The sequence below is a fragment of the Hyperolius riggenbachi genome, chromosome 12, assembly GCF_040937935.1.
Source record: "Hyperolius riggenbachi isolate aHypRig1 chromosome 12, aHypRig1.pri, whole genome shotgun sequence".
In the NCBI taxonomy this organism is placed as follows: Eukaryota; Metazoa; Chordata; class Amphibia; order Anura; family Hyperoliidae; genus Hyperolius; species Hyperolius riggenbachi.
In genome coordinates this window covers 13,333,839-13,361,288 of record NC_090657.1, presented here as the reverse complement: position 1 = coordinate 13,361,288, position 27,450 = coordinate 13,333,839, and the positions used below count along the sequence as shown (strand labels likewise).

At 46.0% G+C, this 27,450-nt stretch overlaps 1 protein-coding gene across 5 annotated transcripts in view; it reads left to right on the top strand.

The window, feature by feature from the left end:
* RUNDC3A (RUN domain containing 3A) overlaps nt 1–27,450 on the top strand; it is a 183,380-nt gene that overhangs the window by 78,511 nt on the left and 77,419 nt on the right. Inside the window, exon 1 of one of the 5 annotated variants that reach the window (XM_068263170.1) lies at nt 13,785–13,855. The exons of the other annotated variants lie outside the window; for them this stretch is intronic. The gene's annotated coding sequence lies outside the window, so the exon portion shown is untranslated. Of the gene's footprint in view, nt 1–13,784; nt 13,856–27,450 lie in introns of those variants that run through there. 5 annotated transcript variants of the gene reach the window in all.

The following is a 27,450-nucleotide window of genomic DNA, read 5'->3' as shown; positions in this document are numbered from 1 at the left end:
TTTTTTTTTTTTAGATATCCCACAGTTTTATTTTATATTTAAATGTAGTTTTTACATTTTGTTTCTATTTCATTCTCTCTGCTCAATGACACATGCATTGAAGTATGCCAGAGCTCAAATCTATGAACGATTGACTCTTTTTATCTCTTTCCTGCTCGCAGAAGCCATTTAAAGGGGCACTACAGCAAAAAACGGTAAAATTGAAAATATGTGCAAACATATACAAATAAGAAGTACATTTTTTCCAGAGTAAAATGAACCATAAATGACTTTTCTCCTAAGTTCCTGTCCCTTACAGTAGGTAGTAGAAATCTGACAGAAGTGACAGGTTTTGGACTAGTCCATCTCTTTATAGGGGATTCTCCGGGATATATTTATTTTCAAAAGCACTTAGTGAATGGCAGTTGCTCTGTCCAACTGACAAAAAACTGTGTAGCGAGCAGGGAGGCTGGCCAGCATCAGTGTTTAAATCCTTTTTCATGAATATCTTTATAAAGAATAAAAGCCTTGCTGAGAATCCTCTATGAAGAGATGGACTAGTCCAAAACCTGTCGCTACTGTCCGATTTCTACTACCTGCTGTAAGTGACAGCAACATAGGAGAAAAGTAATTTATAGCTCATTTTACTCTGAAAAAAACGTACTTCTTATTTGTCTGTTTGCACATATTTTAAATTTTACAGTTTTTCGCTGTAGTGCCCCTTTAATGACAGGAAAGTATTTTATGGCTGTAACTCTTTATCAGTGAGGTTTATGCTAAAGTCTGACTCAGTCCCGACCCGGACAGAAACTGTTGCTTGCATACCTGATGTTTAACTCTTTCAAGCAGAGAGAGAAAAAAAAAGGAACACAGCATAGTAATTTAGTGTGCTAGGCACTGTACATACCCATGTCTATCATCATGTCACTTGTCACCTCGGGGATCCTTTAACTATCCCTCAGAGGGGCTCACAATCTAATCCCTACCATAGTCATACCTGTATGTCTATATATGTTTTGTGTATTGTGTAGTGTATGTATTGCAGTCTAAGTTCAATTTAGGTGGAAGCCAATTAATTTAGCTGTATGTTCTTTTTAAACCTATTTCTTAAAGAGAACCAGAGATGAAATAAAGAAAAGCTTTTATACATACTTGGGGCTTCCTCCAGCCCCATACGCACAGATCGCTCCCACGCCGCCATCCTCCGCTGCCCGCAACTACGAGAACCGGCTCCCCGCTCTTCCATCAGTCGGAGCCAGTCTAGCGTAGGAGAAGCGCGCTGTTTGCGTATCTCTGCAGCAGCCGCTGGAGATACATAGAGGGCGTACTTCTCCAGCGTAGCCCGGCTCCGATGATGTCAGTGACGGGAGCCGGTTCTCGTAGTTGCAGGCAGCGGAGGATGGCAGCGTGGGAGCGATCTGTGCGTATGGGGCTGGAGGAAGCCCCAAGTATGTATAAAAGCTTTTCTTTATCTCTGGTTCCCTTTAAGGCAGCCACAATCGCGCACTCAGGCAGTAGTAGTATAAAACCAACTAATAAAAAACGGCGTGTACCGCCCCCAGGGGCATGAATTACACACCTTGAATATAAATCAGATGCAAAACTATGCACTAAACCCTAATCTAAATAAAATGAATGCAAACTTATGCACATGGATGCAGCTGGTCGTAATTAGACTTACATTTTTGTACAACAGGAGATATAGGCAGAGTTTCAAAATAATATATCCCGTTGTACAAAATTGTAAGTCTACTTATGGCCAGCTGCATCCAAGTGCATCAGTTTGCATTCAATTTATTTAGATTAGGGTTTAGTGGGTAGTGTTCATTCTGATTTGTATTCAAGGTGTGTAATTTATGTCCGTGGGGGGGGGGGGGTGCACACCTTTGTTGGTTTTATTTCAGTTGCAGCCTGATTGAACGCTGCCAGTCCTTTCCCTGTTCTTTAGAAAATGTGTAGACCATTTATGGCTAGCAGCCTCCGGTTCATACTATGTTTTTATTTGTTAGCCAGGGGTTAGGTCTGTTCCGAGAGGGCACGTCATCGTCGTGGAAGAGTCTAGGATTGTACAATCTGTGCACAGGCTGTCAGGACTATGGTCATGACATCACACTGTGGGAGGGGTTTTTACCACAATATCAGCCATACAGACCCCCAATGATCTATTCGAGAAAAAGTGAAGATTTCTTGTGTCAGGGGGAAAGGGGGGGGGGGGGGGGAATAACAGCTACTGATTGAAATGAAGTTCAGTCTGGGTTAAAGTTCCTTTACAAGTCTGAAGTTCAGTGACTAGAGCTGTGTCCGGAGATTGAATGCACCCCGTCTTGATATGAGATTCCTCCAGGCGCTCCATTTCTTCCCACAATCTAGAATGCTCCTGGCAGATTGCTGTATTTTCTGTAGATTGTCTTCCCGCATGCCAGCATATAAACCAGGGAAGTCATGTGACACTTTTCCCATCATCCAGATTGCATCAGCGTGGTCTCCAGTGACTGCAGGAAGAAAGAAGAATGAAATGTATATGGGGTTTGTCTGGTCTCTCTGTTTTTGTGGTCGTTTGCTCTGGGCACTTGTTCCCCTTCACACCTCAACCTTGGCCTCCTTCCAATGTGGCCTTAGACTGTTGTTTGGGTAATGAACCATGGTGGCAACACGTATTTAGTGTACACCCAGCTCTATTAAGCACTTTTGAGGCACAGATTGCTAATATGCAAATTCTGGCTAACCAGAGAAGAGGAAGTGGCAGCTAGCAAATCAGAGATGCGACCAACTTAGAGCCCCAGTGGGAGTTTTACATGGGGCCCCAAGCACTGTATTAATGATGCTCCAAAACCTACCAAGGGCAGCTGCAGTGTCCGAGAGGTACAGTGGGATGCAAAAGTTTGGGTAACCTTGTTAATCCTGATGATTTTCCTGTATAAATTGTTGATTGTTACGATAAAAAATGTCAGTTAAATATATCATATAGGAGACACACACAGTGATGTTTGAGAAGTGAAATTAAGTTTATTGGATTTACAGAAAGTGCGCAATAATTGTTTAAATAAAATTAGGAATGTGCATAAATTTGGGCACTGTTGTCATTTTATTGATTCCAAAACCTTTAAAACTAATTATTGGAACTCAAATTGGCTTGGTAAGCTCAGTGACCCCTGACCTACATACACAGGTGAATCCAATTAGGAGAAAGAGTATTTAAGGGGGTCAGTTGCAAGTTCCCCTCCTCTTTTAATTTTCTCTGAAGAGTAGCAACATGGGTGTCTCAAAACAACTCTCAAATGACCTGAAGACAAAGATTGTTCACCATCATGGTTTAGGGGAAGGATACAGAAAGCTGTCTCAGATATTTCAGCTTTCTGTTTCCACAGTTTGGAACATATTGAGGAAATGGAAGGCCACCGGCTCAGTTCAAGTTAAGGCTCGAAGTAGCAGACCAAGAAAAATCTCGGATAGACTGAAGCGACGAATGGTGAGAACAGTCAACCCACAGACCAGCACCAAAGACCTACAACATCATCTTGCTGCAGATGGAGTCACTGTGCATCGTTTAACCATTCGGCACACTTTACACAAGGAGATGCTGTATGTGAGAGTGATGCAGAGGAAGCCTTTTCTACGCTAACAGCACAAACAGAGCCACCTGAGGTATGCTAAAGCACATTTGGACAAGCCAGATTAATTTTGGAATAAAGCCCTGTACGGGAGACTATTTGTGTCTCCAGTACAGGGCTTTAGGCGCCATCTTGCTGTAGCCCTGTCAGCGCGGGAGACAAGAGCAGGAGGAAGGTGGTCCCGGGAGCAGCGCGCCAGAGGCCGCAGACTTCTGCCAGGTGAAATGTTTGCCCGCATTGCGTTTCTTTTTTGGTGAAATGTTTGCCCGCATTGAGTTTTTTTTCTGGTGAAATGTTTACCCGCATTGCGTTTATTTTCTAGTGAAATGTTTGCCCGCATTGCGTTTATTTTGTACTGACATGTTGCCCACATTGCGTTTATTTTGTACTGACATGTTGCCCGCATTGCGTTTATTTTGTACTGACATGTTGCCTGCATTGCGTTTATTTTATACTGACATGTTGCCCGCATTGCGTTTATTTTGTACTGACATGTTTGCCCGCATTGCGTTTATTTTGTACTGACATGTTGCCTGCATTGCGTTTATTTTATACTGACATGTTTCCCGCATTGCGTTTATTTTGTACTGACATGTTTCCCGCATTGCATTTATTTTGTACTGACATGTCTGCCCGCATTGCGTTTATTTTATACTGACATGTTGCCCGCATTGCGTATATTTTGTGCTGACATGTTGCCCATTGCGTTTATTTTCTGGTGTCCGGGGTAACTGTTACTGCATTTATTATTTAATGGTCATAGATGGCTATGTTTGCTGCTTTGTGGTTACGGTATACTATTAGCATCACACATGTTCTGCACACCCATGATGCAAAGTCTCGTTTGTCTTATGCCTCGCTGGTACATCATTACGTTAGCTCCGCCCATACAATGTCATGGCCATGCCCATTTTTTGCCGCGGCGCAAACCCCCACCCCCAGTCTTCGTCACTGCGCGCTCTTCAGTCCCCCCACTTTTCGCCGCCCCCCTCCCCGTCCCAAGTTGGACCCACAAAAATCTGGTCACTCTATTTTAGTGGCTGTAATTACTACAAAAAGGAGGTTCTTCTAAATATTGATTTCATTTCTTTTTTGTGGTGCCCAAATTTATGCCCCTGCCTAATCGTGTTAAAACTATTATTGCCACACTTTCTGTAAATCCAATAAACTTCATTTCACTTCTCAAATATCACTGTGTGTGTCTCCTATATGATATATTCAACTGACATTTTTTATTGGAACAACCAACGATTTATACAGGAAAATCATGATGATTAACAAGGTTGCTCAAACTTTCGCATCCCACTGTAGAATCAGAGTAAGCTAATACGGTACTTAAAGAAAACCTGAACTGAAAATTAAAAGTCAAAATAAGCATGCACAAGTCATACTTACCTTTCATGTAGTCTACTCCTCAGTGTCTTTCTCCTGTCCAGCGTCCTGTTTGTTCACTGTGATCAAGGGAATTTTCCGTCCTCCATTTTGAAAATGGCCATTACCCCATAACAGCTTTCTGGTCAGCACACAGTTAAACTGTAACTTCGCCCACTTGAGCCATAGGCAAACATGGACATTACCTGGTACATCAGTTTTCCTCTCAGCTATAACTGACAGCAACTGATATATTTCAGATCTGACAAAATATTGTCCGAACTGGAATTGATCATTGTCAGAAGAAAATGGTGAGCTTCTGAGAGGAACTGATGGCAAGGTAACTATGTAATGTTCATTTGAAGTTACCTCATGTGTTTATTTTAAATATTTTTACTCAGTACAGGTTCTCTTTAAAGGATTACCACTATACAATGCATATATAGAGGTGTTCATTCTCAGCATAGCAGCAATGAAAAGCTAATAAGATGGATGAGGGAGGGCCCCTAATAGGTCTCTCTGGTCCAGGGGCCCCGGGGCGGTCGCATCCTCTGCACCCCCTATTGCTACGCCACTGCATGTGAGCAAGTTACAGTATTTGGCAAGGTGGATAATTTAATCTGGCAATTTGCATTTGCTCTTTAAGATCAAAGGACCGTTTTAGGTAAAGTGGCCTCTCTTTAAATGTTGGTACTGTGATGACAATTGATTTCTTGTGACCTCGGCAATCCCTGACTTGGGAGCCCCTAAGGAGCATTGGGGACCCGGGCAATCGCCCAGTGCTACCTCTGTGCATTGGCCTTGAGCCTGTTTAGAGTTGCAGCTGCCCAGATATGAATAGAGCTCTGGACAACGATCAGCCAATTCCTGTGGGTACATTTAGTGTAATCTAATTTCTTCCCCATTACGGTCTGCCCCTCACAGCCTGTGCTTAGGAGAATGGGGTCTCACGTAGGTGCTGACACTGTGGAAAGGGCTCCCTGTGTGAAGATATGTAAACTGGCTGCATGTGTCTGTCATATGCTGATATTAGCAGCCAGGGATGCAGAGCTGTTAAAATGTGACTAAGCTGTTTTTGGCTCGTCCGCCTGCATTCTCCCCCCACCTCTTCATAGGTTTTACATTCTCGCACTGATCGCTGATAACAGGCTCAGCCAGGCACAATAAACCAGGGGGTAGTGTAAGGAGCAGGTAGGTGGAGGGTTAGTGTTAGGAGCAGCTAGGTGGGGGGTTAGTGTTAGGAGCAGGTGGAGGGTTAGTGTTAGGAGCAGGTGGAGGGTTAGTGTTAGGAGCAGGTAGGTGGAGGGTTAGGGTTAGGAGTAGGTGGGTGGAGGGTTAGTGTAAGGAGTAGGTAGGTGCATTGTTAGTGTTAGGAGCAGGTAGGTGGAGGATTAGTGTTAGGAGTAGGTAGGTGGCGGGTTAGTGTTAGGAGCAGGTAGATGGAGGGTTAGTGTTAGGAGCAGGTAGGTGGATGGTTAGTGTTAGGAGCAGGTAGGTGGATGGTTAGTGTTAGGAGCAGGTAGGTGGAGGGTTAGTGTTAGGCATAGGTAGGTGAAGGGTTAGTGTTAGGAGTAGGTAGGTGCATGGTTAGTGTTAGGAGTAGGTAGGTGCATGGTTAGTGTTAGTAGCAGGTAGGTGGAGGGTTAGTGTTAGGAGCAGGTAGGTGGAGGGTTAGTGTTAGGTGTAGGTAGGTGGAGGGTTAGTGTTAGGAGCAGGTAGGTGGCGGGTTAGTGTTAGGAGCAGGTAGGTGGAGGGTTAGTGTTAGGAGCAGGTAGGTGGAGGGTTAGTGTTAGGAGCAGGTAGGTGGAGGGTTAGTGTTAGGAGCAGGTAGGTGGAGGGTTAGTGTTAGGTGTAGGTAGGTGCATGGTTAGTGTTAGGAGTAGGTAGATTGAGGGTTAGTGTTAGGAGCAGGTAGGTGGCGGGTTAGTGTTAGGAGCAAGTAGGTGGAGGGTTAGTGTAAGGAGCAGGTAGGTGGAGGGTTATTGTTAGGAGCAGGTAGGTGGAGGGTTATTGTTAGGAGCAGGTAGGTGGAGGGTTAGTGTTAGGAGCAGGTAGGTGGAGGGTTATTGTTAGGAGCAGGTAGGTTCAGGGTTAGTGTAAGGAGCAGGTAGGTGGAGGGTTAGTGTTAGGATCAGGTAGGTGGCGGGTTTGTGTTAGGAGCAGGTAGGTGGAGGGTTAGTGTTAGGAGCAGATAGGTGGAGGGTTAGTGTTAGGAGCAGGTAGGTGGAGGGTTAGTGTAAGGAGCAGGTAGGTGGAGGGTTAGTGTTTGGTGTAGGTAAGTGGAGGGTTAGTGTAAGGAGCAGGTAGGTGGCGGGTTAGTGTTAGGAGCAAGTAGGTGGAGGGTTAGTGTAAGGAGCAGGTAGGTGGAGGGTTAGTGTTAGGAGCAGGTAGGTGGAGGGTTAGTGTAAGAAGCAGGTAGGTGGAGGGTTAGTGTTAGGAGCAGGTAGGTGGAGGCAGAGCCGGGACAAGGTCCTCCAGCACAAAAGGCTGAGACACCAAAGTGCGCCCCTCCATCCCTCCCACCCCAGCTGTCACACACGGATTGCTATTAGACTAAGAGGTGCACAGGGCCCACAACCTCCCCAACACCTTAATATCTAGTTATCTGGCTTGCAGTCCCTGCCATGTATCCCCTTTTCTTATTTCTTTCTGCTTCAAACACAATTAGGAATGACAGCTGAATGAATTCTGCGCCCCCTCCTACACTGCGCCCTGAGGCTGGAGCCTCTCCAGCCTATGCCTCGGCCCGGCCCTGGGTGGAGGGTTAGTGTTAGGAGCAGGTAGGTGGCGGGTTAGTGTTAGGAGCAAGTAGGTGGAGGGTTAGTGTAAGGAGCAGGTAGGTGGAGGGTTAGTGTTAGGAGCAGGTAGGTGGAGGGTTAGTGTAAGAAGCAGGTAGGTGGATGGTTAGTGTTAGGAGCAGGTAGGTGGAGGGTTAGTGTTAGGAGCAGGTAGGTGGAGGGTTAGTGTTAGGCGTAGGTAGGTGAAGGGTTAGTGTTAGGAGTAGGTAGGTGGAGGGTTAGTGTTAGGAGTAGGTAGGTGGCGGGTTAGTGTAAGGAGCAGGTAGGTGGAGGGTTAGTGTTAGGGGTAGGTAGGTGGAGGGTTAGTGTTAGGAGTAGATAGGTGGAGGGTTAGTGTAAGGAGCAGGTAGGTGCATGGTTAGTGTTAGTAGCAGGTAGGTGGAGGGTTAGTGTTAGGAGCAGGTAGGTGGGGGGTTAGTGTTAGGAGCAGGTAGGTGGAGGGTTAGTGTTAGGAGCAGGTAGGTGGAGGTTTAGGGTTAGGAGTAGGTAGGTGGAGGGTTAGTGTTAGGAGTAGGTAGGTGCATGGTTAGTGTTAGTAGCAGGTAGGTGGAGGGTTAGTGTTAGGAGCAGGTAGGTGGGGGGTTAGTGTTAGGAGCAGGTAGGTGAAGGGTTAGTGTTAGGAGCAGGTAGGTGGGGGGTTAGTGTTAGGAGTAGGTAGGTGGAGGGTTAGTGTTGGGGGTAGGTAGGTGCAGGGTTAGTGTTTGGAGCAGGTAAGTGGAGGGTTAGTGTTAGGAGTAGGTAGGTGGAGGGTTAGTGTTAGGAGCAGGTAGGTGGAGGGTTAGTGTTAGGGGTAGGTAGGTGGAGGGTTAGTGTTAAGGGTAGGTAGGTGGAGGGTTAGTGTTAGGAGCAGGTAGGTGGAGGGTTAGTGTTAGGCGTAGGTAGGTGAAGGGTTAGTGTTAGGAGCAGGTAGGCGGAGGGTTAGTGTTAGGAGTAGGTAGGTGGCGGGTTAGTGTAAGGAGCAGGTAGGTGGAGGGTTAGTGTTAGGGGTAGGTAGGTGGAGGGTTAGTGTTAGGAGTAGATAGGTGAAGGGTTAGTGTTAGGAGCAGGTAGGTGGAGGGTTAGTGTTAGGGGTAGGTAGGTGGAGGGTTAGTGTTAAGGGTAGGTAGGTGGAGGGTTAGTGTTAGGAGCAGGTAGGTGGAGGGTTAGTGTTAGGCGTAGGTAGGTGAAGGGTTAGTGTTAGGAGCAGGTAGGTGGAGGGTTAGTGTTAGGAGTAGGTAGGTGGCGGGTTAGTGTAAGGAGCAGGTAGGTGGAGGGTTAGTGTTAGGGGTAGGTAGGTGGAGGGTTAGTGTTAGTAGTAGATAGGTGGAGGGTTAGTGTTAGGAGCAGGTAGGTGGAGGGTTAGTGTTAGGGGTAGGTAGGTGGAGGGTTAGTGTTAAGGGTAGGTAGGTGGAGGGTTAGTGTTAGGAGCAGGTAGGTGGATGGTTAGTGTTAGGAGCAGGTAGATGGAGGGTTAGTGTTAGGAGGAGGTAGATGGAGGGTTAGTGTTAGGCGTAGGTAGGTGGAGGGTTAGTGTAAGGAGCAGGTAGGTGGCGGGTTAGTGTTAGGAGCAGGTAGGTGAAGGGTCAGTGTTAGGAGCAGGTAGGTGGAGGGTTAGTGTTAGGAGTAGGTAGGTGGCGGGTTAGTGTAAGGAGCAGGTAGGTGGCGGGTTAGTGTAAGGAGCAGGTAGGTGGAGGGTTAGTGTTAGGGGTAGGTAGGTGGAGGGTTAATGTTAGTAGCAGGTAGGTGGAGGGTTAGTGTTAGGAGCAGGTAGATGGAGGGTTAGTGTTAGGAGCAGGTAGGTGGAGGTTTAGGGTTAGGAGTAGGTAGGTGGACGGTTAGTGTTAGGAGTAGGTAGGTGCATGGTTAGTGTTAGTAGCAGGTAGGTGGAGGGTTATTTTTAGGAGCAGGTAGGTGAAGGGTTAGTGTTAGGAGCAGGTAGGTGGAGGGTTAGTGTAAGGAGCAGGTAGGTGGAGGGTTAGTGTTAGGAGCAGGTGGGTGGAGGGTTAGTGTTAGGAGTAGATAGGTGGAGGGTTAGTGTAAGGAGCAGGTAGGTGGAGGGTTAGTGTAAGGAGCAGGTAGGTGGAGGGTTAGTGTTAGGAGTAGGTAGGTGGAGGGTTAGTGTTGGGGGTAGGTAGGTGCAGGGTTAGTGTTTGGAGCAGGTAGGTGGAGGGTTAGTGTTAAGGGTAGGTAGGTGGAGGGTTAGTGTTAGGAGTAGATAGGTGGAGGGTTAGTGTTAGGAGCAGGTAGGTGGAGGGTTAGTGTTAGGAGCAGGTAGGTGGAGGGTTAGTGTTAAGGGTAGGTAGGTGGAGGGTTAGTGTTAGGAGCAGGTAGGTGGAGGGTTAGTGTTAGGGGTAGGTAGGTGGAGGGTTAGTGTTAGTAGCAGGTAGGTGGAGGGTTAGTGTTAGGAGCAGGTAGATGGAGGGTTAGTGTTAGGAGCAGGTAGGTGGAGGTTTAGGGTTAGGAGTAGGTAGGTGGAGGGTTAGTGTTAGGAGTAGGTAGGTGCATGGTTAGTGTTAGTAGCAGGTAGGTGGAGGGTTAGTGTTAGGAGCAGGTAGGTGAAGGGTTAGTGTTAGGAGCAGGTAGGTGGAGGGTTAGTGTAAGGAGCAGGTAGGTGGAGGGTTAGTGTAAGGAGCAGGTAGGTGGAGGGTTAGTGTTAGGGGTAGGTAGGTGGAGGGTTAGTGTTAAGGGTAGGTAGGTGGAGGGTTAGTGTTAGGAGCAGGTAGGTGGAGGGTTAGTGTTAGGAGTAGGTAGATGAAGGGTTAGTGTTAGGAGCAGGTAGATGGAGGGTTAGTGTTAGGAGCAGGTAGGTGGAGGGTTAGTGTAAGGAGCAGGTAGGTGGAGGGTTAGTGTTAGGGGTAGGTAGGTGGAGGGTTAGTGTTAGGAGCAGGTAGGTGGAGGGTTAGTGTTAGGGGTAGGTAGGTGGAGGGTTAGTGTTAAGGGTAGGTAGGTGGAGGGTTAGTGTTAGGAGCAGGTAGGTGGAGGGTTAGTGTTAGGAGTAGGTAGATGAAGGGTTAGTGTTAGGAGCAGGTAGATGGAGGGTTAGTGTTAGGAGCAGGTAGGTGGAGGGTTAGTGTTAGGAGCAGGTAGGTGGAGAGTTAGTGTTAGGAGCAGGTAGAGATGGCCTGAACGATTCCAGGCAAACTTTGGGTGGAACTTTCCCAGAAGTTCGATTCACCCCCATAGTGCGCCATTAGGGTCAACTTTGACCCTCTACATCACAGCCAGCAGGCACATTGTAGCCAATCAGGCTACACTCACTCCTGGAGCCACTCCCCTTCCTTTATATAAGGCAGGCTCCGCCGGCCATTACACTCACTCGTGTGGCTGGTGCTATAGTGAGAGAAGGGCAAGCTGCTGCAGACTGTTTCTCCTAGGGAAAGATTAGTTAAGCTCTTGGCTTGTTATTGCTATAATAGCACCCCACAACCGCTCTTTTGAGAGCTAATTTTGTTCTTAAGATCTATTTATTTTTCTGTGTGTCCCACTGATCTAACACTTGTGTTGCATAGACAGCTTTTGCAATTCCTACTGTGTGTGTGAGACTGCCAGCCAGGTCCAGCACATTCAGTGACTACCTGTGTGTGTGACAGGCAGCTGCACATTGCAATACCCTATGCTGCATATACCTAGCTGTTTTGTTGAGTGAACCCACCTCATCACTGCATATACCTAGCTGTTGTGTTCAGTGAACCTACCTCATCACTGCATATACTTACCAAGCTGTTGTGTTCAGTGAACCCACCTCATCACTGCATATACTTGCCTACCTTTTGTGTTGAGTGAACCCACCTCATCACTGCATATACCTAGCTTTTGTGTTCAGTGAACCCACCTCATCACTGCATATACCTACCTTTTGTGTTGAGTGAACCCACCTCATCACTGCATAGACTTACCTACCTTTTGTGTTCAGTGAACCCACCTCATCACTGCATATACCTAGCTGTTGTGTTCAGTGAACCCACCTCATCACTGCATATACCTAGCTGTTGTGTTCAGTGAACCCACCTCATCACTGCATATACCTTTCCTTTACTTTTGTGTTGAGTGAACCCACCTCATCACTGCATATACCTACCTTTTGTGTTGAGTGAACCCACCTCATCACTGCATATACCTAACTGTTGTGTTGAGTGAACCCACCTCATCACTGCATATAGCTACCTTTTGTGTTGAGTGAACCCACCTCATCTCTGCATATACCTACCTTTTGTGTTGAGTGAACCCACCTCATCACTGCATATAGCTACCTTTTGTGTTGAGTGAACCCACCTCATCTCTGCATATACCTACCTTTTGTGTTGAGTGAACCCACCTCATCACTGCATATAGCTACCTTTTGTGTTGAGTGAACCCACCTCATCACTGCATATACCTACCTTTTGTGTTGAGTGAACCCACCTCATCACTGCATATACTTACCTACCTTTTGTGTTGAGTGAACCCACCTCATCACTGCATATACTTACCTACCTTTTGTGTCGAGTGAACCCACCTCATCATTGCATATACCTAGCTGTTGTGTTGAGTGAACCCACCTCATCACTGCATATAGCTACCTTTTGTGTTCAGTGAACCCACCTCATCAGTGCATATACCTAGCTGTTGTGTTCAGTGAACCCACCTCATCACTGCATATACCTACCTTTTGTGTTGAGTGAACCCACTTCATCACTGCATAGACTTACCTACCTTTTGTGTTGAGTGAACCCACCTCATCACTGCATATACCTAGCTGTTGTGTTCAGTGAACCCACCTCATCACAGCATATACCTAGCTGTTGTGTTCAGTGAACCCACCTCATCACTGCATATACCTTTCCTTTTGTGTTGAGTAAACCCACCTCATCACTGCATATACCTAGCTGTTGTGTTGAATGAACCCACATTATCACTGCATATACTTACCTACCTTTTGTGTTCAGTGAACCCACCTCATCACTGCATATACCTACCTTTTGTGTTGAGTGAACCCACCTCATCACTGCATATACCTAGCTGTTTTGTTGAGTGAACCCACCTCATCACTGCATATACCTAGCTGCTGTGTTCAGTGAACCCACCTACCTACGTGAGTGCACACAGTGTGATATACCATTCGGTGCATACCTGTTAACTGCTGCACCTGTGTGACTGCACTTTGTACCAGTCAAATCAGTGCATACCTTTCACTTCATCCCCCCCGATATGGACAAAATGGACAAAAGAGGTAGAGGCAGACCCAAAGGAAGGCCACGCGGCACCGGCAGGTCTGTGCGAGGTCGTGTTGATGTGATTTCGTGCGGCCCTGGCCCAAAGTACAGTGCTCAGAAGAAGGCAAGTCCCATCACCTCCCAAGATCAGGACGTGAGTAGGTAGGTGGAGGGCTACGGTTAGGTACTGGAGGGTTATTGTGAAATCTGTGATTAGCAGCTAGTTACTTATACTCGAATAAGGCAATCTAAATTTTAAAGAGCACACCAAAGAAGTGATACTTAGATTAATAGTAAAAATGCTGTTTGAGCATGCAGGCAAAGTGAGACCTTCACAGCTGGCTGAAAACTGAAAAGGACCTATAATTACTACAAAACGATCTCATAGATTCATAGCAATTATTTAAGGAAAGTGTAAATAAACTTAAACTTCCCTTTTAAGTTAATAGAAATGTTTACTAAGAAGTGTAAAATCCCATAACAGTGGCGTAGCTACAATTCCTGGGGCCCCCCAGCAAAACTTTGTCCTCTTGCCTCCCCTTGGTGCCCTTCATGGCCTTGGGGCCCATCTCACGTGGGGCATACAACTAGTGTGCCCATCAGGACCTTCACACCCATAACAAGTGTAGCACCAAAACTCCTGATCTGAAGTATGGTCCCCTGTAACCAAGGAAGTGAAGGTTGGTAGATTGGGTCCCCCACAGCTTGGGATCGCAGAGGCTCCTCCCCTCTAGTTACAACTCTGCCCCATAAAACCAGCTGAACAGATCTAGTAGTTCAGATTCAGGATTTTAGAACATACTCGAAGATAATGCGTGATTTACCCCTGAGCCCTGACCATTCATATTACCCAATAGTTTATAGTTTTGGCAAACCATCTCTTTAAACCTAGGCAAAATGTACAACAAAGACCTCTGCAGATCAGGTGAGGATTTTGTATTTTACTCCGTAGAGATCATCCTACATTCCTCTACAGCAGTACTTCTATGAACATTCATCACATGACCGTGGAGTTGTATCCCGCACAAACATTCTGATTGGGCGCAAGCGGCTTTCTGGCTCAAATGTTATCAATGTCAGCCAGCTGTTTGGTGATGGGTGTTACCACCCTTAATTCTAAGTTTCTTAGCTGCAAAGTTATCTGAAGAGCCTAATACATGCTTGTCTGATAGGACCAGTGTGTGAATATATGTGTCGGTGTGTCTGTATTTGTGTGCGTGTATATATTCATTTCAGTGTATTACACACACCACACACACACACACACACACACACACACACACACACACACACGCACGCACATTCACACACATGCACATTCACACGCACGCACACACACATGCACTCATACAAACACACACGCACTTACACATACACACACATACATACACATACATACACACATACAAACACACATACACATACACACACGCATACACACACCACACACACATCACACACCACACACACCACATACACATCACATACACACCATACACACACACACACACACACACACACACACACACACACACACACACACACACACACACACACACAACACGACACAATACACACACAACACGACACAATACAAACACACCATACACACACACACACACACATACACACACACACACACACACACACACCACACACACCACCCACACACACCAACCTCCCCCCCACTCACACACCTCACATGCAAACATATACACACCAACCACACACACACACACACACACCAACCACACACACACACACACACACCAACCACACGCACACACACACATGCACACCATACACAGACATACACACACCATACACATACACACACAACACACACACAACACACACACAACACACACATACACACCATACAAACACAACCACAACATACACATACACACACATACACACCATACACACACACACACACACATACACACACACACACACACACACACACCACACACACCACCCACACACACCAACCTCCCCCCCACTCACACACCTCACATGCAAACATATACACACCAACCACACACACACACAAACACAACAACCACACACACACACACACACACCAACCACACACACACCACACACATGCACACCATACACAGACATACACACACCATACACATACACACACAACACACACACAACACACACACAACACACACATACACACCATACAAACACAACCACAACATACACATACACACACATACACACCATACAGACACACACACACTATACACATACACACACACACACACCATACACATACGCACACACAACACATACATATACACAGACACACACACATACACATATACACACCATACACACACACACCAACAACACACACACACACACGCACACACACACACACGCACACACACACACACACATACACGCACACACAGCACACACACACGCCACAATATTAGATCCTCTAACATCTAATTAATTATGCTTTCACAATCTCATCTCCACCTTTATTGTACTGCACCTGCGCAGGACACTCACGTCTACGGGAGCCCGAACGAGGACGTGCACACCCAGGGCTGCGCATGCGCAGTGGACACCTACTCGTAAGTCAGTGAAAGAGAAAGTGAGCTGCGGTGGGGGACCTGAGGATCGTTTCAGGTATGCCCAGGGAGAGGAGGGCTGCAGGGAGCTGGCAGAAGCAACCCCCCCCCCCGTAAGTGGGTTTCCCATATAACCTATGTTTAAGATGCATCTCCCCATGGGCACCAACTGGACCACATTGGACCATCGCAGCAGACACTACGCTGTCCACTCTCACTGGCCATTCAAGGCCTGGCTCAAGTGGGAACCTAACCAAAAGGGGCAGAACTGAGCAATGAGTTGGAGACAAGAAAAATGGGCATATGAAAGGCTCTGAGCTCTTACTATGATGAGGATCGAATTGTGATGTTTAGATGACTTGGTCAGATCTTCTCCAGAATGGCATGTCTTATGGTGTGTGGCTGATACACCTCAAATGTGATGCAAGGAAAGGTGGCCAGTGAACTGGGAACAGGTTCATGGGTACCCTAGGCTCATAAACATGCATGGGTAGTGAAGACCTACCTGCCTGGTCTGATTCTACAGAAGAGCTCTTGTAGAACACATTAGTAAAAATAAAAACAATGTCTACCTGGGGCGTCGCTAGCCCCAAAAATCAGTGGCACGTGCCCCTGATCTCTGAGTATCCTAGCAACACCCCTGATGCCTGCCATGAAGGAGAGCTGTCATAACTCTGCAGTGTGTGGTGCTTTGTAGCTGCAAAGCATTCAGAATATCCATGCTGACCTCTGTCCATGGCCCAAAGTACCTACAGTGTGCATGTGAGCCTCAGACCTGAACCACAGAGCTATGGAAGAAGGTGGCCTGGTCTGAAAAAACACCTTTGGCCTCGAAATTCCACAGTGGCACATCACCAGAAGGCAATCTATTAAAAACTGATAAAACCGCCGTGTTTGATGCAGTGCAATGCTATGGACCGCCTTTCCTGCCCCGCCCCGATTGACCAAAATCCTCCCTGCAGTTTGGTCAATACATTTTAGTTGTATTGATTCCCAGCAGATTCGATCACAGTGATCGAATCAAATGGGTAAATCAATGTGTGTATGGCCTGCTTAAGACATTACTATCTAGGTTTGTACAAAAGGACCTAATGTACATATGTGTACTTCACACCATAACATAAGCTAATACCAGGAAGGCAACCGTGGAAGGAATTGACGCATTTCTTGAGCAGAATTCACTTCATCAGGAGTCCAGTCCCTGGGAAAGGAAAAAAAATGTACTGTGAATGCCAGTCACATAAACATGTCAATAAGTCCCTAACACCGTAATAAAAATGAAAGACATGCTTCTGTTAAAGTGGATCTAAAATTAACTTTTACTCATTGCATAATTATGTTCCTTTCATATAGTTTATAGGGCATTTCTCAAGCCAAATACTTTTTTTTGTTTTGTTTTAATACTCACATTCCCTATAAACTAAACAAGCCTCGCCCACAGCTTTTCCAGTGCCTTGGCACTGTAGCAAGGGCTTATGGGATCTCAGTCTGGGCAGGAGGAGGAGGTTACTAGCCAGAGATTTTAGAGGAGGAGGAGAGGGGGTGAATTTGTCACAGGCTGAGGGCTAGAGATGCCATCAGCTTGCCTGTGTGTAATGTAACAAACAGAACATGGCTGCCCTCATTGTAGGTATTAATAATCATAAACTGTTGAAGCTGTTTGCAGCTAGATTTGCTGTGTAAACTAAATTTTAGATAAGATATATAGACAAGTTACTTGTTTATAGTTAGTTTTTCATCTCGGATCCGCTTTAACAATTTCTTTGCCCCTACCAGAGTCATGGAGGATAAAAAAAATGGCTTCCTCTAACAGTGCTGGTGTCCTCCTTGTCCATAGATGCAGGGAGTCCAGGGTTGTTCTGAGCTGTATAGATGCATGGATACCAGGTATCAAGGATCATACAGGCCCCTTCCCCACTGATAAATGGAGGAATCTGTTTTGACAAGTTACCCATCTATAATGGGAGTCTAGAATTATATCTGGTCCCTCATGGATATATGGGCCCAAATGTAATTGGCTTTTTCTCCTGAGTTTTCTCCTAGGAGATAATTTTACAACTTGTCATAAAAGCCTTTTAAAGAGTCTCTGAAGCGAGTGTAAATCCACGTTTTAACTTTTATTAATGTTAAGCACTATAGCTAGTGCTAAAACGCTGCATCCCCGCGGCAAAACAAGGGCTTGTACCAGCCAAATTCCCTGTGCAAAGTGCAGGGAGTGCTTCCTGTTGAGGCAGAGCTTAGGGCTGTAGCTCTGCCTCTTCGCACGTCAATCCCCGCTGATCACCGCCTCTCTCCGCCCCTCTCAGTCTTCCTTCACTGAGAGGGGCGGGGAGAGGCGGAGATCCGCGGGGATTGATGTGAATGGAGCTGCAGCTCAAAGCTCTGCCTCCATGAGTAGCAACATCCCCAACCAAGGAAGTCGAGTATTTTGCAGAGGAGATTTGAGATTTGTATAAACCCTCGTTTTGCTGGGGGGGGGGGGGGGGGGGTGCGGGCTTATGCTTAACATAAAGAGAAGTTAATAAAAACGTGGATTTACACTCGCTTCAAAGTCTCTTTAAAGAGGAACTCCAGTGGAAATAATGTAGTAAAAAAAGGTGCTTCAGTTTTACCATTATTATGTATAAATGATTTAGTCAGTGTTTGCTCATTGTAAAATCTTTCCTCTCCCAGATTCACATTCTGACATGTATTACATGGTGACATTGTTACTGTGGGCAGGTTATGTAGCTGCTCCTAGCTGTTCTGGCTGTTACAGACAGCTGTAAACAGCTAATTCCTGTCTGTGAACATTGTTACATTGTGGCAGTTTGCCCAGAGTACCGCGGTACTCAGAGCTTCTTGTGGGAGGGGTTTCAGCACAAAATCAGTCATACAGCGCCCCCTGATGGTCTGTTTGTGAAAAGCATTATATTTCTCATGTAAAAGGGGGTATCAGCTACTGATTGGGATAAAGTTAGATTCTAGGTTGGAGTTTCTCTTTAAGTCACCAGCAAGAAAGAAAATACTCAAATAAATGTGATGGTACTTTTTCACCAACTTTTGGGTGCTTTTTCAATTGTAAATTGCTGAAAATGTAGTTTACAGAGAAGATGAAAATGATATCCTAGGAGATAACTCAGGTGAAAAACATAACTGCACATGGGCCTGGGAGTCTAGAATTATAACAAGTCCCTTATGGATATGTGGGCCCATATGCAATTCACTTTTTCTCCTAGGTGGTATTTTTACACCTCGTCAATAAAATGCCCTTTCAGCCCCCAGCAAGCAAGAAAATACTCAGAATAATTTTGACAGTATTTTTCCACCTACTTTTTGGTACTTTTTCAATTGCCAAATGCTGAAAAAATGTTTTAAACAGGAGGAAAGTTATCTCCCAGGAGAAAAGGTGAATTGAATAAGGGCCTAGGAGTCATTTGGGTTTCATGGGTCATCCATGGATAGAGCAAGTCGGGGAATTTTTGGTGAGTACCTTATAGTTCCAGAATTATGAAGAATTTGGAGAATGACTCAGATGCAGAATGTAATTTTTTCTTTTGCTGGGTCCCCTATAGATGCGAGAAGCCATCTGTTTTTGGGTCATACATTGATCACATCAGAAGCAGGGCCGGCGCTTCCACAGAAGCAAAGGGGCCAATTGCCCCAGGGCCCCCCATAGTGCCCCCCCCCCCCCTCCTCTCCAGCTATGGTGACCCATGAGAGCGGGGATGCTGTGTGTTTGTTCTGCATAGGAAAAGTAGGAGGTGAGTAATGGGTACCACAAAAGTGATTCTTAGGGGACATATGATGGGCACCTAATGATATTGTGTGGCAGGAGGGTATTGGATGGAGCCTGGCTGCTGGTTCAGGGGCCCTGGGGCAGTGGCGTAGCAATAGGGGCTGCAGAGGTTGCGCCCGCACTGAGGCCAGAGGGGCCCTCCTTCATCCATCTTATTAACTTTTTATTGGCGCTATCCTGATAATGAATACGTCTATATACGTGCATTGAATAGTGGTAATCCTTAAAGGGGCACTATGGCGAAACATTGTAAAATTTAAAATATGTGCAAACATATACAAATAAGAAGTACGTTTTTTCCAGAGTAAAATGGGCCATAAATTACTTTTCTCCTATGTTGCTGTCACTTACAGTAGGTGTAGAAACCTGACAGAACTGGTAGGTTTTGGACTAGTCCATCTCTTCATAGGGGATTCTCAGGGATTTATTTATTTTCAAAAAGCACTTAGTGAATGGCAGTTGCTCTGTCCAACTCACTAAAAACTGTGTAGCGAGCAGGGAAGCTGTCCAGCATCATTGTTTAAATCCTTTTTAGGGAATATCTTTATAAATAATAAAAGCCTTGCTGAGAATCCCCTATGAAGGGATTGACTAGTCCAAAACCTGTGGGTAATGTCAGATTTCTACTACCTACTGTAAGTGACAGCAACATAGGAGAAAAGTAATTTATGGCTCATTTTACTCTGGGAGAAATGTACTTCTGTTTTTTAAATTTTAAGAGTTTCACAACAGTTTCTCTTTAAGGGTGTTTTTTTTTGATATTCTGATATTTCTGATCTTACACCTCTCTCACACTGCAGCTGTCCTTGTTAAGTTTTGGGGCTCCATATCAAGAGTGCTCGGGGCCCCATATAAAACTTGCACCGGGGCCCCAAACTCCTTCGTTATTCCACTGCCCTGCCCCAACCTTACCCCCCCCCCCCAGTTACTTTTGCCCCAGGGCCCCATTGTAGAAGCGGCTCTGCTCAGAAGTTAGCAGGGTGGACTAGTATATAAACCTGCAAGTAAATCAACCTTATAGTGCTTTTTTTTAAATTTTATTATACTTTTTGCTGATTGTCATTTTTACTCCAAACTGCTTGCTGCCAGAATGTCTCCTTCCTTACCATCGCACCCTCATAGCAATGAACAGACACCTTTGGCTGAGCTGGGCGTGCCTGTGAATAATGGACTCCTCCCTTACCATCGCACCCTCATAGCAATGAACAGACACCTTTGGCTGAGCTGGGCGTGCCTGTGAATAATGGACTCCTCCCTTACCATCGCACCCTCATAGCAATGAACAGACACCTTTGGCTGAGCTGGGCGTGCCTGTGAATAATGGACTCCTCCCTTACCATCGCACCCTCATAGCAATGAACAGACACCTTTGGCTGAGCTGGGCGTGCCTGTGAATAATGGAATGGCTGGCAGCAGTGTCTGCAGAGACTTGTGGCTATAGGACAAGCAGCTCTCCATTCATTATAACCAGCTGCAGACGTAGGTAGCAGGGGATTGTGGGAAGCTACTTCAAACACATGTCTCAGCAACACTTAAAGATATCATTACAGATGTATGGTAATGAAGACTGAAAATATAACCGCTGAGCTCTGATTCCTGTAGGTGTGAGGTGATGATTTGCTCATCTGATCAGCACCATCTATGATGTCATCAATACAAAAATATTACTCTCCATAGGAATATCTGAAAAGGTATGAGATCAGTGATGCTGATGCCACCAATTACTGTAAAGTAAACTGAGGTAAGCTAGGACCCAGGATCAATCTGACATCACTTCTGCTCGCCGTCCTTTTAAATAAAAAGCCCCTCTTAAAGGACACCTAAAGTGAGAGGGGGTATGGAGTCTGACATATAAACTATACACATTGCCTGGCTGTCCTGCTGATCCTCCACCCCAATTCTTTTCGCCATAGACCCTGAACGAAAATGCAGATCTGATGTTTTTGATTGAAGTCTGACTGGATGATTCAGACACTACTGCAGCCAAAGACATAAGCAGCACACCAGGCAACTGGTATTGTTTAAAAGGAAATATGGCAGCCACTATATACCTCTCACTTAATGTGTGCTTTAATATTCCTCTGAAAACTATTTTCATTATGTAGCGCCCACCAACCACTGCCAGTCATACTTCAGTTTACAGCAGCTAGGGCGTGACTGAAGAGTTTTCATTGGTTGCTGTAAATGCATCATTTAAATAAAGTTTTATACTTTTATACAACAGTTGTTGAAGACAAATATGTGGAGGTATAACTTATACCTCCACATATTTGTCTTCAACAACTGTTGTATAAATATCCATAGGGATCAAACTAATCGGCGTCAGCAGGCGCTCTTAAAGTGAACCTTCAGACTAAAAATCTACTCAGCAGCACTGAAAAGGCTTGGTGTTTCTTTAACAGTTTCACAGCATCAGAACTTTGTTTTTCTTACCCAAACCTCATTTTTGGCTGCACAGAAGAAAACTGCCCGGGCATGCTGTGCAAAGCATGATGGGATTTCTGATGTTGTTGTTCTCATTCTGCTGTTTTGGCGCAAATTGTTTTTCTTTTTTTCCATTTTGAATTTGATATTTGAAGCCTAGCGCGCAGCTGGGAGGGGTGATCAGGGCACAGGACAGTTGGAACTGTGTCTCATGCTCCTTGTCACCTCCTTTCAACCAAAAAGATGGCTGCTCCCATGAAAAAGATGGCTGCCCCCATGAAATTACAAACATTTGCCTGTTCTTTTAAAACAGGGTGGGTAAGAGATTATATTACCTATCTATTTTAATTAACATAACTAATGTAACTTAATGACAGTATGTTTGTTTAGGCTGAAGTTCCCCTTTAAGGACCAATGGCGCTCCGGACGAAAGCCTGGAATGCCTTTAGTCAAAAACAGCCCTGATAATGGCCTTTCATGATCAAATTTTGATCATGGTGGGAGGTTGTTGGGCATATAACTTTGAACTGCATTGATCAGTAGAAAGCTAGTGGTTGCGGGCATTTCAATTGAGATTTTCTACTGAAATCAAGTTGTAAATGTAGCAAATGCTCAATACTGGAGAGATATCCATTGTTTGCACGCCTGCGCACAGATTTAACCATACATATCTAGCTTTTATCTAGTTTCTCTATGAAGTTTTAGAACATACGCCCATAATGACAGTGCGTTCTCTCTTATTTCCTCCTGTATCATCTTTGTTTGCCCATGTAAGGAAAATGGAAATGTTGGGCGCTTAGACCAAATAGCACCTTACTTATAAAGGGCTGCAGACAGCAGGGTGGGGCTCATCAGTCAAGGACAACTGTAGCGAAAGGGATATGGAAGCCGCTGTATATAATTCCTTTTAAACATTAACAGATGCCTGGCATCCTGCCGATCTCTCAATCACACACCTGAAACAAGCATGTGGAAAATGCATTCAAATGTAAGTCAAACATCTGATCTGCGCACTTGGTAGAGGCAGGGCTGCCAGGCAATTTGCATTGTTTAAAGTAACACTGGAGTGAAATGAAAAAAAGAAAAATCGAATACTTATGGAGAGGGGAGGTTCTGTGTCTTATGGAGCCTTTCCTCTTCTCTCTCGGTCTGTTTGTTCCTGCGCCATCGCCCCCATTCTGGATATTTGACCAACTGGCACTCGAGATTTGGCCGTACCATGCGCCGCCACAGGCCATAATGTACCTGTATATACTCGCATATAAACTTAATTTTTCAGCACAAAAATATGCTAAAAAGTTACCCCCTCGGCTTATATGCGAGTCGTTTGAGCAGAATAGATGGTGGAGCAGGTTTTGTTACTGGCAGAGGAGCGTAAGGAATCGTCCACTAGTAATCCTGCTCTTGCCAGCTGGCTCCTTGCTGTGTCCAGGCCCTCCATCCCCTGCAACATGGTGTACAGAGTGTCAAGACTACCTGTGTCCCCTGGCTTGTGGAGCGGAGTGTGCAAGCAACAGGTCAGCGGTGCAATGATCGGGTGGTGTTCTTCCTTTGTTGCAATCGCTGTGTCTCATATCTATGATGTCATCTATGGCGTCTGAAGACACAGCTGTATCATCCTTGGGGCACATCTGGCTATGAGGAGAGGGGCTGACTTGCACAGGGGGCAAATCAGATTACTGTGGAGGAGGCTACTCTGGGTAGGGGGCTTATACGCGAGTCAATCACTTTTTCCTGGTTTCTGAGGGAAAAGTGGGTACCTCGGCTTATACACATGTCGGCTTATATGCGAGTATTTACGGTAAATATCAGCTTTAGCAGTGCTCAGACAGTAATTAACCACTCTATGGCAGCCGCAGAGGGGCTCCCTTGTTCCTCCGTCGCGCCATATGGCGTGACTCGTGCGAGATTTGCAGGGAGCTTGCTCGAACGCCTGTAAACAAACAGAACGGGGATCCGTGATCAGCCTGCCAGCCCACAATCGCGGCTGGCAGGCTGTTAAAAAAAACAAAACAAAAAAAAACAGTGTATTTACATAGCTGAGATCTAGCGCAGAGCTGTACAGGGGACAGCCCTGTCCCTTAGCTGTCCCCTGGAGTGGCTCACAATCTAATCTCTCTCATAATGAGAGGTGATTCTAATGAATGGATCTAGGGGGGAGGTAGAAACAAAATAGGTTTTTCATTAAAAAAAAAAACTTTTTAAATTAATAGAAAGTGGTGGTGGTGGGAAGAAGACGAGGTAAGATTCATTTGGCTGCTAAGTTGTATGGCCGTGCAATAAATCGTTAAGCGGTAAAGTGCTGCATTGTAAAAAAATCGCCTGGTCATGGGGGGGGGGGGGGGGGGGGATAAGCCTGTGGTCCTCAAGAGGTTAAGACGGCACTCAAATTATTTTCAAAACAGCATAATTCAGCCGCCAGCAGTAGTTGGCAGCTGAATTACATATTTCCCCTAAGTCCATAGTGGCCTGGAGGGGGAGTAGTAACACCGCTGGGACTTTTGCAGAAGCAGGGTGAGCTGTTTTTCGTCTTCACCCTACACCCAAATTTCCAGATGTTTGCATGTATGCGTCGGAAGCACTCCTGTTCCTGAGTGCTTCTGAAGATGGGTGGCTTAGTAATGTGTCAGTGCGCACTTATGCAGTACAGAGCCACCTGTCTTCAGGACGCAAGCGATTCTGCAGGCTCCCAGAGGCGGCACATTTGAACAGAGGACAGCGCTGGACTGATTTCCGCCAAAAGAAGACAGCAAAGGCTCTTTAGTATCCAGAGCCTTTGGTCTACAGGTAAGTATATGACTTTTATTATTTAGCTACAGATTTGCTTTAAAACAAAATAAAGATGGCTATCTCCATATCCCTCTCACTTCAGTTGTCCTTTTAAGATTTTATATACTGTATATTCTGGCGTATAAGACTGCTTTTTAACCCTTGAAAATCTTCTGAAAGGTCAGGGGTCGTCTTATACGCCGGGTGTCATTGATGCCGGGTGACACGCCCTATCCTGTTACCGCCTCTCAGATCTCGCTGCTGAGGACTGTAGTGAAGCGGCGCAGGCGCACACGTGCGAGATCTGAGAGGCAGAGAAGGAGGTAAATAGGATACAAGGGCGGGGCCAGACGGGTGAAAGAGGCGTGTTTTATGGGCACAGCGCGATCTATTCTTCCATACTGCTCTGATAAATGGGTAGACAAGGAGAGCTGACCAATACGCTTAGGGAGAGTTGACCAATCCAACCAGTGAATCGCCTGTATACTGTTATATACTGGGTACCACATACAGTACAGCACCAGTATCTGTTCAAACATAGCACCAGTATATGATTTTTTTTTTAGATTTGTATTATGGAGTGCGTTGGAAGAGGGGTAGTCTTATACGGCGAGTATATCCCAAACTCTATATTTTACCTGGAAAAGTTGGGGGGTCGTCTTATACGCCCAGTCGTCTTATACGCCGGAATATACGGTATGTACCCTGCCACAGAAATGTCAGGAACTAAAATTAATACTCATCTGCAATGCTAATAATGGGCAGTAATTTCACATAATTCTAAACAGGGATGCTGTGCTAAGGCTGTGTTCCATATTATAGGGAATGGGTATTTAGTGTGATTTGGGACAGAGGGATACCAGGATGGCACCCAGACCTCCAGAGAGGTACACCAATCTCACACAGGGGCATCCCAGCTGTCGCTGCACATCTTCCCCAGGGTGAGTAACCCTCAGGAGAGGACAGAACAGTTAAGTAAACTCAGTGAGACATCTCTGTTTAACCAGTGGTGTAGCTAAGGCACTATGGGCCCCAGTGCATTGTAGTACATTGGGACCCCCAGCAATCTATATACATAACAATTAATACGGCGCACCAAAACCTGCCAATGGCAACTACAGTGTCAGAGGTGCAAGAAGGGGATGGGGAGCAGCTTGTTACTGATTACCCCCAAGCACTCTATACATAGCAATCCCTGCCAATGGCAACTACAGTGTCAGAGGAGCAAGAAGGGGATAGGGAGCAGCTTGTTACTGATTACCCCCCAAGCACTCTATACATAGCAATCCCTGCCAATGGCAACTACAGTGTCAGAGGAGCAAGAAGGGGGTGGGGAGCAGCTTGTTACTGATTACCCCCAAGCACTCTATACATAGCAATCCCTGCCAATGGCAACTACAGTGTCAGAGGTGCAAGAAGGGGATGGGGAACAGCTTGTTACTGATTACCCCCAAGCGCTCTATACATAGCAATCCCTGCCAATGGCAACTACAGTGTCAGAGGTACAAGAAGGGGATGGGGAACAGCTTGTTACTGATTACCCCCAAGCACTCTATACATAGCAATCCCTGCCAATGGCAACTACAGTGTCAGAGGAGCAAGAAGGGGATGGGGAGCAGCTTGTTACTGATTACCCCCAAGCACTCTATACATAGCAATCCCTGCCAATGGCAACTACAGTGTCAGAGGTGCAAGAAGGGGATGGGGAACAGCTTGTTACTGATTACCCCCAAGCACTCTATACATAGCAATCCCTGCCAATGGCAACTACAGTGTCAGAGGAGCAAGAAGGGGATGGGGAGCAGCTTGTTACTGATTACCCCCAAGCACTCTATACATAGCAATCCCTGCCAATGGCAACTACAGTGTCAGAGGTGCAAGAAGGGGATGGGGAGCAGCTTGTTACTGATTACCCCCAAGCACTCTATACATAGCAATCCCTGCCAATGGCAACTACAGTGTCAGAGGTGCAAGAGGGGGATGGGGAGCAGCCTGTTACTGATTACCCCCAAGCACTCTATACATAGCAATCCCTGCCAATGGCAACTACAGTGTCAGAGGTGCAAGAAGGGGATGGGGAGCAGCTTGTTACTGATTACCCCCAAGCACTCTATACATAGCAATCCCTGCCAATGGCAACTACAGTGTCAGAGGTGCAAGAAGGGGATGGGGAACAGCTTGTTACTGATTACCCCCAAGCACTCTATACATAGCAATCCCTGCCAATGGCAACTACAGTGTCAGAGGTGCAAGAAGGGGATGGGGGGCAGCTTGTTACTGATTACCCCCAAGCACTCTATACATAGCAATCCCTGCCAATGGCAACTACAGTGTCAGAGGAGCAAGAAGGGGATGGGGAACAGCTTGTTACTGATTACCCCCAAGCACTCTATACATAGCAATCCCTGCCAATGGCAACTACAGTGTCAGAGGTGCAAGAAGGGGATAGGGAGCAGCTTGTTACTGATTACCCCCAAGCTCTCTATACATAGCAATCCCTGCCAATGGCAACTACAGCGTCAGAGGTGCAAGAAGGGGATGGGGAGCAGCTTGTTACTGATTACCCCCAAGCACTCTATACATAGCAATCCCTGCCAATGGCAACTACAGTGTCAGAGGAGCAAGAAGGGGATGGGGAGCAGCTTGTTACTGATTACCCCCAAGCACTCTATACATAGCAATCCCTGCCAATGGCAACTACAGTGTCAGAGGTGCAAGAAGGGAATGGGAGCAGTTTGTTACTGATTACCCCCAAGCACTCTATACATAGCAATCCCTGCCAATGGCAACTACAGTGTCAGAGGTGCAAGAAGGGGATGGGGAACAGCTTGTTACTGATTACCCCCAAGCACTCCATACATAGCAATCCCTGCCAATGGCCACTACAGTGTCAGAGGCGCAAGAAGGGGATGGGGAGCAGCTTGTTACTGATTACCCCCAAGCACTCTATAC